Source organism: Prinia subflava, chromosome 2, assembly GCF_021018805.1.
Source record: "Prinia subflava isolate CZ2003 ecotype Zambia chromosome 2, Cam_Psub_1.2, whole genome shotgun sequence".
NCBI lineage: Eukaryota > Metazoa > Chordata > Aves > Passeriformes > Cisticolidae > Prinia > Prinia subflava.
In genome coordinates this window covers 52,271,656-52,276,319 of record NC_086248.1, presented here as the reverse complement: position 1 = coordinate 52,276,319, position 4,664 = coordinate 52,271,656, and positions in this window count along the sequence as shown.

Genomic DNA, 4,664 nt, shown 5'->3' with positions numbered 1-4,664 from the left:
GCTCACCACATGACTGATACAATTACATCATCCCACTGTGAGATGCTCCACCTGATGGGAGGAGCCAAGCATTACTACTTGGATAAAACCTGTGATTCAGAACACCAAGAGAGCCTGTTTTTCCACTGGATTCCAGAGGAAGACTGGACCCATCTCGCCACCATTGAACCCTTCTACAGGATCATCTCTACTCCAATAGAACCACATATGTTTCTCCAGAAGGATTTATTTGGACAGCTTCCAACACCCTGTACCAACAGGGTGTCAGGTCGTTTTCTGACTGTCAGGGTTTCTAGAATTTTTTGTTTGTTTGTTTCCTTGCCTTTTTTTTTTTTTTTTTTTTTTTTTTTTTTTTTTTTTTTTTTTAGTACTACTATACTTGTATTTTTAATATCTTAGTAAAGAACTGTTATTCCTATTCCCATCTCTTTGTCTGAAAGCCCCTAATTGCAAAGATTACCATAATTTGGAGAGAGAGGACTTGCATTCTCCATTCCAAGGGAATGGAGCCCAGCTTTTGCTGGAAAATACCTGTCTTTCCAAACCAAGACAATAAAGCACGTATTTACATCAATAAGCATTCATAAAAGTAATGACACTAAATAACTATGCATGTGACTCAGGATGTCTTCACATCCATAAAGGGGCTTGAATATGTTAAATGTCAAACAGTGATTTATCTTTTTTTCACCTATAGTTTATTGTTCAGAGGTACACCTGAACTACAGGTTTCCTAATGCAAAAAATTTGGAATGTTGTCCCTGCTTGCCAAAACTGCCTCCTCTAATTGAACTTGCTCTTTAGCGACTGCAAAGTGAAGCAAGGCAGGGCTTCGCCACCTCAAATGTAAAAAGCTGTAGCCAGACAAAAGTCTGACTTCTTCTCTTACAAGAAAGATGTAACCTGAGTTAAAATAGAGACTATGGAAGTGATTCCTACAGATGCAGACTTGCTCTTCCTGCTGGTGCCAGGAGGTTGTGACCTCTTGGATGATACCGTTGGTCAGATCGGGGTACTATTGGTGATGAAGCCAACACAGGGAGTGGGAGTTTTTGGGGCTCTGGCAGAAGTTGGGAGCAGAGATGTAGATGTTGTTGCCCTTCCTGGTTGCCTCTGCTAGAAGGACTCTCTACCCCTTTTGTGCCTAGATCTGCCCCTGCTAGGTGGCACAGCACCAGTGGCACACTGAATGCTTTTCTGCTAAGGATGTAGAGACCCTACTTAATTTTAATTGGCACTCACCTGTGGTTCAGCTTAATAACTCCATGTACCCATGAGAACTGAGCCTGTTGGGGGCCAGCAGTCTCAAGTGCTCAGGCGTGAGAAAGATAAGCTCAAGGGAATAGGCCTGAAGGAGCTATGCTAGTCTCTCATCTGGATCCTTTCACAGAGCAGAATATGGGTTGTACATATCAGTGACTGTCAGGGTGGGAGTCTCACCCAGACACAATTTTGTCAGGAGCTGCATTTCAGGCTGTAAATGAATGAACAAGAAGAATTTTTGTGCAGGAGAAACTTCTGACTGAGAAATGCCTTTGGCAAAAGTATTGGATTTCTAGAAGCACTGGATATTATTAGGCTGTCTTTTGAGGTGGTGCTTTATCTTTCTGTTTATGTGCAAAAATTTCCCTGCTGTTGGATTAGTTTGCTCAATGGAAATCTTATCAAATCTGAGGAGCTCTGTGCAACTGAGCAAGAAGATAGAAGGATGTGAAATATTTACATGGAGAATTCTGGGTTACAACTAATATTTAACATGTATTTATAAAGGGAAAAGAGGTTATGTAGCAGATTCCTACTATCACATTGGCCAAATAGCTATGCAAATGTCTTTTGATTTTTCCTTAATACTCATGTTTTGCAGAAAGCCTCCCAGGGTGTTAATCCCCTGGGTGATATTAATTCACATGAAATGAAATACACAGAGGAGTGGGAATGATAGAAAGATTTTACTGGCACAAATGTGGCAATGAGCAAGTTATATGGGTCAGCACAAATGAGTACAGATAAAATTTTTATATCACCATGTATTTCACAAATGCTGAGCATGAAAGGGGAAAAAAATTCTCAATTTTTGTAGAGCATTTAAAAATCATTGAGGATAATGGCAGTGGGTTTTTGTTTTTAAAGGAAAGCAAATATTCAGACCTCTTAATCACAAAGTATGAGATCTTGAAATCTCATTTAAACAAACAACAAGATTCCCATTGGCCTTAATGGAGCTGGGATTTCATCCAAATGGCCAACTATAGGCGGCTCAAATAAGGGAAAAATAATAACCAATGCATTTTAGAAACTGATTTTTTTTTCTCTTAATACGCAGATCTGTTATTTTCACTCCAAAGGTTAATTCTGAGACTACCTCAGCCCAACAAGGAAGATTTTTGCATCCTCTTGAGATGCTAGGAGTATTTCCAATGGGTAAAAAATATAGCTTGAATGAGAGGTGAATCACAGAATCAGAGAATGGTTGAGGCTGGAAGGTGTATCTGGTAATTGTTGAGTCCAACAACCCTACTCATGCAGGGCCACCTACAGATTGTTGCCCAGGACCATGTCCACTCAAGGTTTCACAGTCTCCAAGAATGGAGACCCCCACAACCTTCCTGGGCAATGTGTGCCGGTGCTTGGTGACTCTGACAGTAAGAAAGAGTTCGGTGATATTCAGAGGGAACCTTCCTTGTTTCTATGTGTGTCACCGGGTATCACTGGGAGGTATCTGCCTCCAGCTGTTATAGTATGTTTAATAGATAGAGTGGAGTTTTCTAAATCCACTGGAAGGCTGTCACTTGATGCAGACTGCCAGGGCTCTTGTCACTGGGTCTGTGATCTTTCACTTTTCCTGAGAAGTTGTTCCTAGCCACCTAAAAGTGAAGTAAGAATTTGACCATTGCTGAAGATGCCTGCAAATCACAGCCATGCTGCATGTATGCATGCAATGTATATGTTAATAATTTAAAAAAAAAAACTGTTCAGTGTTCCTGATAGTTTAAAATAAAAATATTTGCCTAAATGAGACTCAACACTTTCAAAGAATGGTTTCCTTTTGGTTTCAGTTCACAGACCTCTGTTGTGCCCAGTGTCTGCCATTTTGAAATCTGTGACTCGACCTAATTTGGCCATTTCTATTGACTTTGAAGCACATCCTGTGACAGTATTAAAATACAAAATCATAAAGTCATGGAATGGTTTGAATTTGAAGGGACCTTAAAGATCATCTAGTACTAAAACCCCTGCCATGGATAGGGAGATATTTCACTAGACCAGATTGCTGCTACCTGCTGGGATGAACTAAGCAGGATGGAGCCCGTGTGTCTCTGCTGCTCGGCATTGTAAGAGAGGTAATGAAATAAATGCTCTCTTTGCATTCCCGCTGTGGTTTGATGGTTGCCTTTGGTTTCCTGTGTATGCTGATTCACTCACCACTCAACCTGGACTTGAACACTTTCAGGAATGGGGAATCTATCACTTCTCCAGGCAACCTGTTCCAGTGCCTCACTACCCTCAAAGGAAAGCATTTTTTTTTCTTAATATCTACTCTAAGCTGCCCTCTTTCAGTTTTAAAGCCATTCCCCTTGTCCTATCACTTCTTGCCCTTGTAAAAACTTATCTAAACTTAAGGAAAACATGGTGAAGCTGCTGACCTTCTTAAAACATTCTTGCATTTTTTCCTTGGATTTGAACTACAAAAGGAAAACCAAAGAGGGAACAGTTATTCTGTTTAGTGTTGAGTGTTCAACATGTTTTTCATAGTAAGTTTCTGTCTAAAGTTTAAGCAGGTTACACTAAAGAAGAACTTACATCTTTGCCATGCTGAGCAGACCCTAAAAGCAAAGATTAAATGGAAACCACATCTTTATATTAATTATAGATGGCTAGTGTTTCTCAGGACCTGAGGGAAATAAACAAAAGTTCTCAGCTCCTGAAAGTTTGGAGTGTGCTGCTTTAAATCAGTAAATGTGAACAATTTACATGCCCAACATGCCACATATCAGCATGAAAACATTTGTCAGAAATTGATGAATGAAACAAGAAGAATAATGAAGAAAAATGACAGTATACAAACCCTCCAGAGAGCAAAATAAACAATGTAAGTGTTTGGTAAATAAATCCCCACAGAACTCTTAGAAATGAGTCACTGATTAATTGAATCAATCCATCAACCTTTTGTGATTACATCAATATGCAGTCCTTTTGATACTCTTCTTCTTCCATAGCTACTGTTTTAAATGACTTTAAGATAAGATATAATATGTCTATATGGAGTTACCATAAAATAATTGGATACCCTAGGAAGATATAATTGGCTGATTTACTTAATTCTTATATGTAATGCTGCAAATAACCATATCACCTTATAGCTATACTCCAAGTTCTTGTTTCCCTGCTCTTCTCCTTTCTGAGTTTTTTTTTGTCACCCACCTCTTTGACTAACTGAAATTTAACAGCAGAGTGAGATTGTGAGATCATATTTTTCTTTTTTTCCTAATTGAAATATTCTTATTAGCTCACTTTATTTACTATATAAACCCTCTGTAGAAAGGACTGTCTTATTTACTCTGTTCATAGATTGCACCATGATTGTACATCTAGTAATTATCAGAAATAATAATTTTTGTGTATCAAATGCCTGTCTAGAAAATAAACACTTGGGACTTTGAATG